Here is a 17,063-nt window from a genome sequence, read left to right as displayed (position 1 = left end):
TGTCAATGGAGGCAGTGGTGGATCAGTGGTAGAATTCTTGCCTCCTGTGTGGAAGGACCTGAGCTTGATTTTCAGCCAACATAACTTATGCACAGCCTCCACCATCTGTCAGTAGAGGCTTGCGTGTTGCTAGGTTACTGAATAAGTTTTATCAGGGCTTCTAGACTAAGATGGACTAGGACAAAAGGCCTTGCTGTCTACTTACAAAAACAAAGCAAAAAAAACAAACTCACCACCATGGAGTCGGTTCCTACTCATAGCGACTCCTCCTTGGGTTTCTGAGGCGGTATCTCTATGAAAGCAGATTGCCTAGTCTTCCTTTCGAGGATTTGAACTGCCAGCCTTCTAGTTAACAGTTAAATGCCTTAGACACTACGCCAAACCAGCCAATGAAAATCCTATATGTCACAACAATCTGATTCACAATCAATCATGGGGATGGTGCACAAGCAGGAAGAATTTCTATCTCTTGTCTATGGAGTCACACTAAGAGTTAAAGGCAATCCAAAGGCAGCTAACAAAAGCAACAACATTTGTGCCTGACACATAAATTGTTGTGTGGATTAAATGAGACAACCCATGGAACAGACTTACCATGATGCTCAACCACAGTAAGCACTCCATCACTATTTATTATCATGAGAGAATCATATTTAACATCGACTTTACTAATAGGCCCCTATCTTCAATGAATTTGCCAATTTATTTCTAGGACTAATACTTATAACCAATCACTTATTAACAAAGTTGAAAATACATCATTGCAAACTCAGGAGCATAGTTATGGGAGACTATTTTAATAAAGGAAATATTTTAAAAATAAAGTTGAGATTAAGTAAATTCTAGGATTAATGAAGTAACAATAATCTCAGGAGTCTAATTACTCATGTCTTTGTGTCTTTGTTTTAAGAATGGAATATTTTACATTTCTGCAATCACCAAACACCAAACTCAACTCACTGTCACAAAGTTGATTCCAATTTGTAGCAACCTTATAGGATAGAGTAGAACGGCCCCATAAGATTTCCAAACCAGTAAATCTTAACAGAAAAAGACTGCTTACTCTTCTTCCCATGGAGCAGCTGGTGAGTTGGAATTGCCAACCTTTTGATTAGCAGGCTAATGCTTTAACCACTGCACTACTAGAGCTTCTTCCTGTAATCATAGTCACTTAAACATAACCTTATCATTACAGGCCACAATAACACCAACAAAAATTTTTATCTGGATTTGTCTTCCAATTTTTCATGTAGTATAGAAACTAAATAAAGATCTGGACTTGATTCAAGTCCTAAAAACCACTGCCAAAAAAACTGTATTCCGTCCAACACTGTGGCTGCAAAAGTGAGTGTCCTCAATGGGAAAATGGCTTACATAAATAATGGAGATAAAAGAAAAATGAAGGAATTACTGTAAATCTAAAAGGAGCTGTAAAACCTATTAGGGAAAAGATGCCGTCAATAGGGCAAGTTAATTAAAACATGTCACTGTGGTAATTCCCAAAACTTTAGTAATTACTTTATGATAATATCACTAGAATGCTACTTCAGATTATTTACAGCTCACAGTCATTTATAAATGAAATCTCTAGGACACAAGGTGTTCTCAACCTAAGAATGTTCCTCTCTGTTAATTTTGGCACTTCATTTTCAAAATGTAATAAAATTTGGGAAAATAATGAATTGAATGATTAGAGAGCTGAAAGGGACTTAAGAGATCTCCATAGCAGAGTAATAAATACTCATCATCTGTGACATCACTCCACTCTCTTGTGCCCATGCTAGACATAATTAGTCAAGCACAGCATGCTTTTCCCCAAAATCTTAAATTAGCTAGTTTTCCTCCTTCTGAAAGTATGCAAATACCAATTCACCTGTGCTGACACTCAAGTCTCATGACCAATCTCATTAGTTGTCTGACTAGTCGTAGAACCTCATCAATTTACAGATCTAGAAACTTTGGTCTGGAGAAGGAGAATGATTTTCCAAGGCCATATAATTCCTGTCGAATACACCTTATGTGCAGATACCACGTGTCTGTCAATGGAAGATTATCTGTTAGCAAAATGCTGAGCAGGTGCCACTGGTACTTAAAGACTTACACAGACTAGGAAAAAAAAAAAAACCTGGAGAACTACTTCTGAAAGTCAGCCAATGAAAACCTCAAGGATCACAATGGTCTGTACTCAACCTATCATGGGGATGACACAGAACGAGGCAGCATTTCAGTTCTTTTTTGCATGAGGATGCTATGAGTCAGGGGCTGACTGCACTGCAACTAAGAATAACAATAATATAATTTGTGGTAGACGTTAGAGAAGAACCCAGAATTCCTGGCTACTTATATAATTGTCCATAATGTTTACTGTGGTAGATTAAATTATTGGCCCCGATTCTTCACTCCTCCTGTATTCCTACCCTTTGCTACATAACTTTGCAGTTTCTTCCAGAAAAGGCAGAGTGCAATTTCCTACCTACCTTTTGGCATTAAACCAAACCAAACCAAACTCACTGCCATTGAGTCGATTCTGACTCATAGCGACCCCCTTTGGGTTTCCAAGGTAGTGAATCTTTAAGGAAGTAGATTGTCCAGTCTTCCTTTCACAGAGCGGCTGGTGGGTTTGAACCACCAATCTTCTGATTAGCAGTCAAATGCCTTAGGCACTATGCCACCAGAGCTCCTATGTAGCAAAGGATGGGAGATAAAGGACAGAACCTCCTAGTTTTTCACACATACACAAAGAAAAAAACCAACACTGTACTATCCTCCTGTTAACATATAAACAGCTCAAAATAAACGGCGATTAAAATGTACATAAATGTATAGCTGACAATTTGGAGAAATAAACCAGAATCACCAACTTCTGTACCTCTTATCTCTAAAACTATAACAAAATCTGCACCTTTAAGAGAGTTGCTATGGGGATTAAATATGTATATCCTCATTTGTAGGTTACATACTGCTATCATCAGTGTTCAGTTAAAATACAAAAACATAAAATTCAATGCTCTCATTGATCAAAATTGAAAACAATATATTCTATACATAACTCATAGGGATGAACTCACTACAAAAAATGTAGAAGTTATTATGATTTCACACATTTTGGGATATTGTATGTTAGTTAGGTTTCTGGATACCAAGTTAAAGCAACATCCTACAGGCTCAAGACAGGTGACATAACTAGGAGTAGTGAGGTCTATGGTGAAGTGAGGCCAACTGGGGAGAAAAAATATGGGCATATTTGCCATTTTTTTTCCCAGAAAATTGCAACTTTGCATTTTTCTAGTTTTTTTTCCCCAAAATATTGGCAAATAATTTTAAAAATGTGAATATTCAAGGACAGCACTGATAGTACCCAATAAAAGCTTTTTGCAAGATATGTTAGAAACCTCTAGACTAGGTTAAAGAATTTGCCATTTTGCTCCAAAAAAGACAGAAATAAAGAAGGATAAGAAATTTTCTTTATGAAAATTGAATAAACAAAAAGAACTGGGATAAATGCATGACTACAGCACTGGTTCTCAAGTTTTGTTATTCTTTGTAGTTACTGTTGATTCTGACTCATGGTGACCCCATGTGTTGCATAGTAGAACAACTCCATAGGGTTTCCAAGGCTGTGATCTTTTGGAAGTAGATCACCAGGCCTGTCTTCTGAACTACCTCTTTGTTGTTGTTGTTGTTGTTATTTGCCATTGAGTCGGCCCCGACTCATAGCGACCCCTCCTTGGGTTTCCGAGGCGGTATCACTACGGAAGTAGGATTGCCCAACCTTCCTTCCGAGGAGTGGCTGGTGGGTTTGAACCGCCAGCCTTCTGGTTAGCAGTCAAGTGCCTTAGGCACTATGCTACCAGAGCTCCCTCTAGGTGGGTTCAAACTGCCAACCTTTATGCTAGTAGTTGAGCACTTAGCCTGATTGTGGCACCCAGGGACTTCTCAAACTTTAGTGCTCATCAAAATCTCCTAGCAGGCTGGTTAAAGCAGATTGCTGGGCCCCACCCCCAAAGATTCTGACTTGATAAATCTGAGGATTGAGGGATGAAGAATTTGCACATCTAACAAGTTCCCAGGTGATACGAATACTACTGGTCTGATGACTACACCCCATGGGCCACTGGACTAGAGGAAACCATAACACCCTTGTCAAACAAAGCTCTAGCAACAATAAGTGAATCATTAACCCACCACCAGAGCACCAGCAAAAATTACATTCAGCTTAGTTGGTATTTAAAAAGACATTTTCTTGGATACACAGGTTGCATTTCAGCTGGCATAGTCATTAAAGCAGTGACTGTGTTGCTTGGATCTATTCACTTTAAACCCACCTATAGGAGCAGTGAACCTCTCCTGGGAGAAAGTCACCAAGTTGGATTGTGTATTAGGAGAGCCAGAGAGTGTTTCAAGGCAATTAAGGTGATTGGCTGACTCAGCAGGAGAGGAAGCTAAAAAAGGAGTAGAAGCAGTTCTGAAAGAAACTGAACAATGGAGCTGTGAGTAAGACTGCCTTGCCTTAGAGCGTTTTTCACAAGAAAACACATTGAACCAAGACATAGAGCTCAGTTCAAAGTGTTAAAAGAATATTTCCCCAGAAAAATATTTGTTAAAAAAATTACCACACAATAAGAAGTAATGAAGCAGGATGTTGAAGCTTAAGCTCTCTGTTCCCTGCCCATATGTGAACTTTCAGCAGTCATCTTTCCTGGACAGGAAAGGCTTCCTACTGGGAGCATCCTAGGACTATGCAAGGACTATCTGTGACTGGGTCAAGTTCCATCCAGTCATGGGGCAGGTCAAGAGTGGCAAGGAGTTAACACTCCTGGGGTAGTCTGAAGCCAATGATGAGCTGCAGTTAATAGATAAATCTCCTGGTTTCATTACCCTCAGATGGGGCTTCCCTGAGGCATGTTCCACACAGTCACCCAGAAAGCTCCAGTGGGACTGAGTACTAGTTGCCCACATTAGTTTTCTGCTTACCAGACAACAACATATTGGCTTCCTTTCCTCTCTTGGTTCACTTTCCCAATACCCTACTCGTGCTTTCTGGAATCACCAATTGCCTCAAGACAAAGCTATCTGTGCTGACATCCTTGTTTCAAGGTCCACATCTGCGTGAATCCAGCTGCTCATTGAATTGTCCATTATGACATATTTATAAGATTACATTCTACACCATCATTGAGTGAAGACAAATTTTCAGGATAATCACAATGACATCATACCAATTACACAAAACACATACACACAAAAAAAATAGTACATAATAATATGCAATATTGAAAAGCTTAGAATAATCTAGAAAGATTCATATCAAACTGGTAACTATGACTTCCTGCAAGGAAAAAGGGTTGTTAAAGAGTACTTTAATAAGAAGCTTGTCTGTAACGTTTCAATTTTTATATAGTGAGTGTATTCATGAATGATTCTATAATTAATAATTTAATCATTTTAAGCATGTATTTGTTCTTGTTAGCTCTTGTTAAGTCAGTTCTAACTCATGTTGTTGTTGTTGTTATGTGCCCTTGAGTCAGACCCGACTCACAGCAACCCCTCCTTGGGTTTCCAAGGTGGTATCACTATAGAAGTAGATTGCCCAACCATCATAGCAACGCTATGCACAATAGAATGAAACATTCTATTGGCCTGTGCCATTGTCCTGTGCCCTGTGTCATTGTCCCGATCTTTGCTATGCTTGAGTCCATCCTTGCAGTCACTGTATCAATCCATCTCATTAGGGTCTTCCTCTTTTTCACTGGCCTTTCTCAAGCATGATATCATTTTCTAGGACTGGTCTCTCCTGATGATGACCAAAGTACAAGAGGCAAAGTCTCACTATCCTTACTTTTAAGGAGGATTCCATCTGTACTTCATCCAAGACAGATTTGTTTGTTCTTCTGGCAATCCATGGTATATTCAATATGCTTTGCCAATACCATAATTCAAATGCATCAATTCTTCTTTTGTCTCCCTTATTCAGTGACCAGCTTTTGCATGCACATAAGGCTATTGAATATACCCTGAGTCAGGTGCACCTTAGTCTTCAAAGTGACATGACTGCTCTTAACATTTTAAAGAGGTCTTTTGTAGCAGATTTGCCCAATGCAATATGTCATCATGCTTCCATGAGTGTTGATTGTGTTTCCAAGTAAAATAAAAATGCTTGACAGCTTCAGTCTTTTCTCCATTTATCATGATGTTGCTTATTGGTCCAGTTATAAGGATTTTTGTATTCTTTATGTTGAGGTATAGTCCAAACTGAAGGCTATAGTCATTGATCTTCATCATTCAGTGTTTCAAGTCCTCTTTGTTTTCAGCAAGCAAAGTTACATCATCCCCACATCTCAGGTTGTTAAGGAGTCTTCCTCTAATCTTGATGCCACATTCTTCTTTATATAGTCCAGCTTCTTTGATTATCTGATTACGCACAATATCATTAATATCATATACAAGTAAAATTTTTCTGATAAATGGTTGCAGCCATATATAGACAGGGAAATGCCAGAAATAGAAGTCAGATTTAGAAAAGGACATAGGATAAGTGATATCATTACTGATGTCAGATGGATCTTGGCTGAAATCAGAGAACACCAGAAAAATGTCTACCTATGTTTCATTGAGTAGCCAAAGGCATTCAACTGTGTGGATCATAACAAATTATGGAATAGTAATTCCAGAACACTTAATTGTGCTCATGAGGAACCTGTATATAGACCAAGAGGCAGTGCTTCCAAAGAATAAGGGGATACTGTGTAGTTTAAATTCAGGGAAAAAAAAAAAAGTATGTACAGTTCCCCATATTGATATGGATGAAATCACTTATAGAAGCTCCTGTGAAAATATTTCTTGGAAGTCTAAGATTCAAACTAGAGAAGATTAATCAAATGAATTATTTATATTCAGAGGATAAGAAACCATATAAATAATACAAATAGAACAGTAGTCTTCAATCAACCAATACTGATAGAGAAACAAATATGTGTCAGGGTCTGGGTACACAGCAAATGATGAGTAGTCTAGGGGAAGAAAGACGCATGCAGAATCAGGTACAGTGTAAGTTATATATGTGTTGAAATACAGAGACATTTGTGATAGGCCAGTAGAAGAAATCAGGTTGGTAAACAGTAGGTACAATAGCATCTCTTTTTATAAAAATAAATGCATACCAATATTCACTCATAGTAAGGAAGCAAGGAGTTATATAATGAAATGGTAACTAATTATCTCTGGGAAATGAGATTCATTCAAAACATCTCTAAGTAACCAGGGTTTTTGTTTTGATTACATTTAATGTAAGTTTTCTTTTACAAGCATTTAAAACTTTTTAACAAGATGGCCTCTAGTTTAAACCAGAGAACCAAATTCACAAGAGCCAAAATATGAACTTCATTATACCATCTCAAGAACAGATTTGACACATTAAACACCAATGATTGACGATCAGACAATTTGTGGTACAACATCAAGGACATCATACATGAAGACAACAAAAAGCCATTGAAAAGACATGAAAGAAAGAAAAGACTGAAAAATGGATGTCAGAAGAGACTCTGAAACTTGCTCTTGAACATAGAGTAGCTAAAGTGAATGGGAGAAATGACAGAGTAAAATAGCTGAACAGATTTCAAAGGTCAGCTCCAGAAGACAAAGGAAAGTTCTATAATGAAATCTACAAATGCCTGCAGTTAGGAAACCAAAAGGGAAGAATATACTTAACATTTCTCAAGCTAAAAGACCTGAAGAAAAAAAATCAAGTTGTAATATTAAAGGATTCTATGGATAACATACTAAATGATACAGGAAGCATCAAAAGAAGATCAAAGGAATACACAGTTACTGTAACAAAAATAAATTGATGATATTCAATCATTTCAGGAGGTAGCATATCATCAAGAACTGATGGTATTGAAGGAAGAAGTCCAAGCTGCGCTGAAGGAATTGGTGAAAAACAAGGCTCCAGGAATTGATGTAATAATCATGGAGATGTTTCAATAAATTGATGCCGTGCTGGAAGTGCTCTCTTCTATACCAGGAAATTTGGAAGACAGATTCCTGGCCAACTGGCTGGAAGGGATCTGTATTTGCACCCATTCCAGAGAAAGGGATCAAACAGAATACTGAATTTACTAAAATTCACTCACAAGTAAAAGTTTGCTGAAAATATTTCAAAACCATTGCAGAAGTACACAGACAGGGAGCTGTCAAATATTCAAGCTAGATTCAGAAGAGAATGTAGAATGAAGAATAACATTGCTGATGTCAGATGGATCTTGGCTGAAAGCAGAGAATATCAGAAAGATATTTACTTGTGTTTTATTCACTATGCAAAGGCATTCAACGCATGACTCATAATAAACTGTGGATAACTTTGCAAAGAATGGGAATACCTGAACACTTAATTGTGCTTATGAGGAACTTGCACAAGACCAAGAGGCAGCCATTTGAACAGGACAAGGGTATATTGCATGGTTTACAATTAGGAAAGGTGTGCATCATGATTGTATCTTTTTACCATACTATTCAGTCTGTATTCTGAGCAAATAATCTGAGAAGTTTGACTATATGAAAAAGAGCACAACGTCAGGACTGGACAAAGACTCATTAACAAGCTGTGATATGCGGATGACACAACCCTGCTTGCTGAAAGTGAAAGACTTGATGAGCACACTCATGAAGATCAAATACTACAGTCTACAGAACGGATTACATCTCAACATAAAGAAAAATCCTCACAACTGGATCAATAAGCAATATCATGATAAATGAAGAAAAGATTGAAGCTGTCAAGGATTTCATTTTACTTGGATCCACAATCAACACTCATGGAAGCAGCAGTCAGGGAATCAAAGGACATAGTGCATTGGAAAAATCTACTGCAAAATAGCCCTTTGAAGTGTTAAAGAGCAAAGCTGTCACTTTGAAGACTAAGGTGGACCTGACCCAAGCCATTGTCTTTTCAATTCCCTCATATGCATGTGAAACCTGGACAACAAATAAGGAAGACTGAAGAAGAACTGATTGATTTTGATTATGGTGTTGGTGAAGAATATTGAATGTCCCATGGACTGCCAGAAGAACAAACAGCCTGAATGTTTCTTAGAAGTCAGGAACTTCACCTATCATTCTTTGCTTATGTTTTCAGTAAAGACTAGTTCCTGGAGAAGGATATCATGCTTGGTAAAGTAGATGATCAGTGAAATAGAGGAAGACACTGATGAGATGGATTGACACTCATCAATCCATCTTGTGGCTACAACAATGGGCTCAAGCTAAGCAAGACTAAGTGGATGGTGCAGGACCAGGCAGGTTTTTTTTTTTTTTTTTTCCTGTTGTACCTGGGATTGCTATGAGTCAACCAACTTGATGACACCTAGTAACAACATAACAACATTTTAAACTACTTGTAGCTCAGAAAATTTGACAACCTCTACCTCCTCCTACACCAGATTCTATCATATCCTCCCACAGCCTATCCTTGTTCTAGGCCACTCAATAGTTAGATCAATAATGTAACCATTCCAACATCATTTAATCATGCAGTTGATGTCTACTGAGCTCCTTCTAGTACTCCCTGCTCTGTAACATGTGCTGTGGATTCAGCAGTGAGCGAAGAGAGATGTGATCCCTGGCCTGGCAGAGTCTGCAGTCCAGAAAAGAAGACAGATTAAATAAAGCATTAAATACATTATTACACTGACCTCAACAGGGAACTCTAGCTTGGTTATACTGAAATCAGACCTTCCCAACAACATTGACTAAAGATTCCTATGACACAAAACCTTTCTTTCTAAAACCTTTTGGAATTGTCTCAATTTTCTAACTTCTTTCTGTCTCCTCACCTTCCCAAGGTGACTCATTGAAAAAGTGGATGTTTCAGAGTCAATGATGTATTGTTCTTAAATATGACAACGACAGTCTTTAAAATTATGGTAAGATATGATAAAGTATTCTAAATGGCAAAACAAGAGTACATTAAGCTAAATATACTGTAGGCAAAATCAGGCATTGCTCTGGAATTTCCTAATGCTTCTTCTGTGGTCTGTTAATGGTGCAAGCTTTTGAGAATCATGTACAACCTAATAGTTTAAATAACATCAGGCTTTTATGCACTTATATGGAAAGGTGCTTTGTAGTTTTCTCTGTCTTCCTCTTCCTGATTCCTCTGTCTTACCAAAAAGGGAGAGTCCAAAGAATTTTGTTCTGATGGCATTCCCACTTGCATAGAATGGCACACAGTGAGACTACATTATCTTCTTCTGCTATCCTGTCTAGCCGTAAAGTGCTTAAAAAGGATTTGCTTTAATTGAATCTCCAGAGTGGTAAAATATACCTTGCCAGAGACCTTCCCTTTCCACATTGCCTCTGGAGTGATCGCAAATCTCACTGTCTCTTCTCTGGTGAAAACCATCGAATAAGACCCCCTTGCACCATGAAAATATTTATCAGGCTAAATGTTTTTCTTCCACCAAAACTGAAAATAGTTTTACTGAGTCCAATCCATTAACTGTACATTCTTCCAAAATATATTACCTAGTCTATGGATGGGAGCTCTGGTAGCATAATGGCTAAGGCACTTGACTGCTAACCAGAAGGCTAGCAGTTCAAACTCACCAGCCACTCCTCGGAAGGAAGGTTGGGTAATATACTTCCATAGTGATACTGCCTCGGAAACATAAGGAGGGATCCTTACGAGTCGGGTCTGACTCGATGGCAAATAACAACAATGATAGTCTACAGATCTGACTCCACAGCAGTGAGTTTGGTTTTTGGTTTTGAGTCTATGGAATAGAAGATTGGCATTGGGAAAATTGAAACTGCATTTTAAACATAAAATGTTAATACCTACACATTTTTGAAAAAGAGCAACAAGAGAATGACTTCCTAATCTTTCAACCTGAAACTAGATTATGGGCTCAGATAAAGTCATAGGTGGCCCATGGCTTATGGGTAAACCATCACAAGCTTGCAAGATGAAAGTACAAGTTCTTCAGCACAATATCCAAGGCCTCAATCTGGCCTTTCCCTATCTGGCCTCATCTCGAGACACAAGCTTCTTTCTATACCACCCTCCAGCAATTCTGCACTCGTCACATTCCCCACTCCTCCAGCACTCTGCGCTCTTTCTTGCCTTGGTGCTTTTCTATTTGTTCTTCCCTCCATCTGGACTATCCTTTCTCCATCCTTCTCTGGCTGGGAAAAAAATGTATTCATCCTTGAAGACTTAGCATGACTACCATAATTTCTGTTAGTTTTCCCCTTACCTCTCCCAGGAGGAAAAAAAAAAAAACAAAAAAACCCTCCCTTCTCGTAGGCCTATGCAACTGCTGCAATCATCACACTACCTCCAACCATCACATGTCTGTCTCCTTCACTGGACAATGGACTTCAGAGTGTTAAGGATGTGATTTGATTCTGTATCATTAGTCTTGGTTTTGGACCTGGCCCTTAGGGATGTTAAATAAATGCTCAATAAATGAATAACTGTAAAAATGAAAGCAAAAATAAATTAATTAATGTCAGGTGACAGGAAGTTATTCAAAATTCCATTGATCTCATAATGGTCAGACTGGGCTAGGTTCTCCTTATATGAATAAATCATTTAATTAATATAGTTTTCTGAGCTCCAGAAGTCAGTGTCTCTTTGGGAATGTACCCTCATTCCACGTCCTCTTCTGAATCCACCTTGCATTTCTGGAAGTTCCCTGTCAATATACTGCTGCAACTGTTTTTGAATGATCTTCAACAAGATTTTACTTTCGTGTAATATTAATGATATTGTCTGATAGTTCCACGTTAAGTTGGATCACCTTTCTTTGTAATGGGCACAGATGTCGATCTCTTCCAATCAGTTGGCCAGGTAGCTGTCTTCCAAATTTCTTGGAATAAATGAGTAGGCACCTCCAACAATGTATCTGTTTGTTGAAACATCTCACTGGGTATTCCGTCAATTCCTGGAGCCTTTTTTACCACAAATTCCTTCCGTCAGGTTGGACTTCTTCTTTCAATATCATTTGTTCTTAATCATATGCTACTTTCTAAAATATTTGGACATTGATCAATTCTTTTTGAGACAGTGACTCTGTATTCTAGAGTTCCTTAGATAAGACAAAATCCTAGAGTTATAAGGACCCTAGGACACTGCTGTTCTTTGGAGTTTTCTGACCCACAGGCTATTTTGCTGCAGGAGGACCTTGTGAAAACATACAGAAGCCTCCCCTTCCCTCTCCTTTTCCCTGGGATTTTCATGCCTTCATCCCCCTCTGGTGGCTCCTTGCTTAGCTTGCTTCCAGAGGACCTCCTGCAACAGGAGACCACATGGGTGAGCCATTAGGCAATGCCATACCTACAAAAGACACTACTGTCTCAACTTTGTATGTCAAAGGTGAAGAGTCCCTTCAATGAATATGATTGCTCCTGATTATATCATGTTACTCTTCTTTTGTATGACCATGTTCTCATTTGTTTTACAGTGATGTTGTTACCTGTACATCCTATTATAAAATAGACTGATCTGAAAAGTATGCCTCACTCCTATCTGAATGGTCTTATAGAGAACCCAAAGATAGTATCTATTTGTTCATCATGTTTGATCTGAAGGAGGCTATAAATTATATTTCCAGTATTTATAAGCTGATAAAGATCTTCCTCAATGAAGATTTGGAGGAGAGTGGCAGGGAAAAAACAACTACCAAATATAGTTTCTACTGAAAGGAATAAAATACATTTTACTTTTTAAAAATTCTCTATAGGCTATGATTTCACTTCTATCCATTACTTTAGTAAGGAAGTATGTAGCATAGATTTAATCCATCAAGTCATAAACTACTTGTCATATCACCTTGGTCTATAGGCATAAAAAACTACCATGCAATCAAAGGAGAGATTAGATTTGGATGGAGAATTGGTAGTGTTTAAAAGAGAAATGCCTAACATAGAATGCAAAATAAATATCAATGCTAGATGCTAAATACTTGCTTAGTGAATGCCATTATAAAAACACATGCTACAAAGAAATAAATGGAACCCTAGTAACCCAATGCTTCTAAAAAAACAGATGAATGACTTTGTGATAGATTATTCCAGATATGTCAGGTGTTGAGAACAAAAGTCCAGTCCTCAACTGTGAGGACAGAGAAAAAAGTGTAGATTGGAATGGTGGAGCAAGTTGGCAGGAGAGGAAGTGAGTATGAAAGTTCAGAGGCAGAGAAATGTGTGAGGCCCTGCTTTCATAAAACAAAATAGCAACTAAACCAAACAGCAACTAGGTCAGTGGGGGAAAAAAAATGTAGAAAATTACAAGAGATGTTATCTATTTTTGTTGAACATTGAAGGCAATTTAACCACTTTTTCATTATTGCAAAAGTGTTTCACAACTAGGCATTACCTTCCTAAATTCCTTACTGAAGTAATGGATAGAGGGTCATTTAAGAAGGTAATGACTAGTTGTGAAGCATTTCCTATATATTTTTCTTCTGACTTGATTTTGAGAGAATTGGAAAGATATTACACATAAGAAGGGGGAAAAAGGACTGAAAAACTGGAAGGGGGTAGTCAAAGGAGCAAGAGTGAGGAGGATGAAGAAAAGAAAGGGAAATGAGAGCAAATTATTAATTTGCAAGTATTAACATTCCCCCAAGTTCTTGGCTTTGTGGGTCTTAAGGAAGACTCTTTTGCTTTACTGGCCAGTATGATATGTACATCAGCCTAAGGAAAATGTTTCCAAATCTAAGAAATGGCTTGGGATTCTCTTGAAGGAAACAGACCAAGGAATATGGAAGGGAACAAGTCAACCAGAGAGAGGATGAAGTGGGGAGGAAGCCCCAGTATGGGGAATGGGAAAGGAGTGGCTTGGGGCTTGGAAGAATATAAAGAATGAGACAGGCATGCTGTGAAGATGGGAAAGAATTATGGAAAGGAGAATCCCAGCAAAATCTGCTCTGTTATAAAGTGAGAATCCCTTTGTGCTACCTCTACAAGAGGCTGTCAGCAAATACCTGAAACTTTTTGCCAAGAGATACGTGGGTTTTTTTTTTTTTGGGGGGGGGATGTTAATGTGAAATGATGGGCTTTTATGTAATTTCCAGATGCCCAAAACTCATGTGGGGTTAGAGATGGAGGGAAGGAAGAGATAAGGAATAAGAGAGCAAAACGAGAGTAAATTAGACATCTCATAATTTTAGCACAACTTCCACATTTCCTCTCTGTATTTTAGTGCACTTGTTCATCGTAAAAGAATGTTTGTCTACTTCCAGAGCATTGCAAAAGTAGAGATATGTTCTGAAAACTTCAACTAATGAAACTTATTCTAAAATGGAGATTTAAAGGCAGACCACATGAACTCTTGCTTGTTCTGCAAAGATGAGGCTGCCCAAACCCAAAAACAAGTCTAAAAAGTCATGGAGGTACCTGCATGTGGCTTAAAATTAAATTCATAATGGAATCTTGGGGAAAAGAAAAATAGTAGGATTCAATTTTTTGAGTGTTCAATAAGTAAATAAAGAAACAAATCATGCTGCTTAAAGAAGCATCTATAAGAAGATTCAAATAGATACAATTTAGAGATTTAGGATGAAAAACCTGTCTTCTCAATTCTGGGTTGGTTTATCACAATGGGATATGATTTATGCAGTATTTAGATTAGAACTGAAATAGAGGACACAGGAAATATAGAAGATACAAGTCACTGAAGCTAACTTTCTGACAAAAATAGTATAGTTATGCATTATTTGAAAGGGATGTTCATTCACACTTTGAAGCCTAAAAATGTTTAAAAAGAAAACTTCTTTTAGAATGGTTTGCTTCAGTAATTTACTGTCCTTTTCAATTACTGCCCACTATACACTAAGCTTTGAGATTTGTGACATGCCTGACACATAAGAAGAACTGAACAGATGGAAACCAAGATTTTCCTCTTTTGGTGGGGGGCCCAATCCTCTCCACTTCCTCAGTAAATGAAGTCTTCCTCAATTCTTCTATGTTAGGATAATTACTTTTTCTACATCTTCACACTTCTATTTACCACTAACATCCTCTTGCCTTATAGTATTGTTCATTCGTTAAGCATTGTCCACTATGTTGTAAGTGCTCTGGTGAAAAACCAGACATCATTGCATCAACACCAACTTATGCCAATCTCATGTTCGTCAGAGGACTGAGCTTCGTAAGGTATTCAGTGGCTGAGTTTTCAGTAGGAGATAGCTAGGCTTTCTTCTGAAGCACGGGTGGGTGGACTTTAATCTCCAACATTTCGTTTAGCAGCTGAGCCCCTCCCTTAACTGCACCAGCCAGGGACTCTGCTTTCGCATTAAGGACTACTTTTAATTATCTTCTCTTTTGGCACCTAATGGTGGATAGCACAGTAGCACATAAATGTTTGTACAATGAAATGAGAATACAGGTGAGACATTAAATTGGTTATCAGACATATCACAATAATATTATCAATCTCTCAATATAGATAATCCGAGGCTCCAATCCATATTGAATATTTATATGTTTCCAATAACAATTGCATTAAAATAGTCCCAGCTGAGATCGGCAGATTTCTATACTTAAGTGAAGTTTCTTTTCTTTTCTTTCTTTTTTTGAAAAGTTTCTCTGGAAATTTATTTTAGGGAAAAACTTAGTTGAGATAGGAAAAATTCCAAAGTTTGGGATTAATACTTATCAGTCAAATCATTACAACTTGATTTTAGAAACTTGGCCATCTCAAAAACCACAGTATTTATTCTGTGGGTCATGCAATTCTTTCTGGTATTGAATCTAAGCTCTTGTAACGTAATTTACGAGCTGACTTGCGGTCTTTCAAAAACCACTAAAAAGGGGACATCATTTCTCTTTTAAGAAGGGCACATTTCAGCCTAGGATTGCTATTAAGAGCAAACAATCAACATCTTATTTGGGAAACCAATAAAAGGAAAAAGGCAGTAGATACATGGCTTAAAACGCCATTAAGGGTGTGATGATTAAAAAAAAAAATGATGAACTTGTTTTATCTTTATAACTTGTTTTACTAATGTGACATTACTGTATGCCATTATTAATAATGCTATTCATTTTATTCCAAGTTTTATTCATTTTCTTGACATTTGAAGTATATCTCTCATTTCTTTACCTTATAAACCATCAAGTTAATATTCTGAACAGAAATTAATTAGAAGAATTTAAGAGGTATTCACATATCATGCTTGATGGAAAGCTTAAAACGAAGTTCTACTGAGGTTCTGAGTATAGGGTCTCTTTAGAATAAACAGGTTTGTTAGTTAAACATTTTCAGATTTATATGCCCATTGGTTTCCTCATCTATTATGTCATATCAACATCCAAAAACTGAGGCATATGGAAAGTTAAGAAAATCCAAGAGAGCTCAGACAGAAAGCTCCTTGAGGGAGGGACTTTTTCTATTGGATCATATGGTATTTCCAAGACCTGGTACACAGCTCTTGTTGTTGTTAGTTGCTGTTGAGTTATCTCCAACTCATGGAGACCTTATGTATAACAGAGTGAAACATTGCCTGGTTCTGTGTCGTCTTCATCATCATTGTTATGTTTGAGTCCATTGTTGCAGTTCCATTGTCAATCCACCTCATCGAAGGTTTCTGTCATTTTTGTTAGCTCATTACCAAACATGATGGCCTTTTTTAGTGATTAGTCTTTTCTAATTATGTGTCCAAAGTAAGTGACACCATTTTCACTTCTAAGTAGCATTCTCATTGTTTTTCTTCTGATACTGATTTGTTCATTATTGTTGTAGTACACAGTGTATTCTTTGCCAACACCAAAATTTGAATGCATTCATTATTCCTGTGTCTTCCTTTTTCATTATTCACCTTTCCCATGCATATGAAGCAACTGAAAAAACCATGGTTTGGATCAAACTCACTTCAGTCATCTAAGTGACATCATTGTTTTTTTAACACTTTAAACAAGTCTTTTGTACAGACTTGCATAATACAGTATGCCATTTGATTTATTGATTACTGTAATTTTTTGAGGAAATGATCAAACTTAAAGCTACTTAAACTTGAATCACCATTATGTTGTTGTGTTGTTGTTGTTTGCCATTGAGT

The sequence above is a fragment of the Orycteropus afer genome, unplaced genomic scaffold (assembly GCF_000298275.1).
Source record: "Orycteropus afer afer isolate SDZICR_OR568_19922 unplaced genomic scaffold, OryAfe1.0 scaffold00149, whole genome shotgun sequence".
Taxonomy (NCBI): domain Eukaryota; kingdom Metazoa; phylum Chordata; class Mammalia; order Tubulidentata; family Orycteropodidae; genus Orycteropus; species Orycteropus afer.
Note: the sequence above shows the minus strand (reverse complement) of the source record.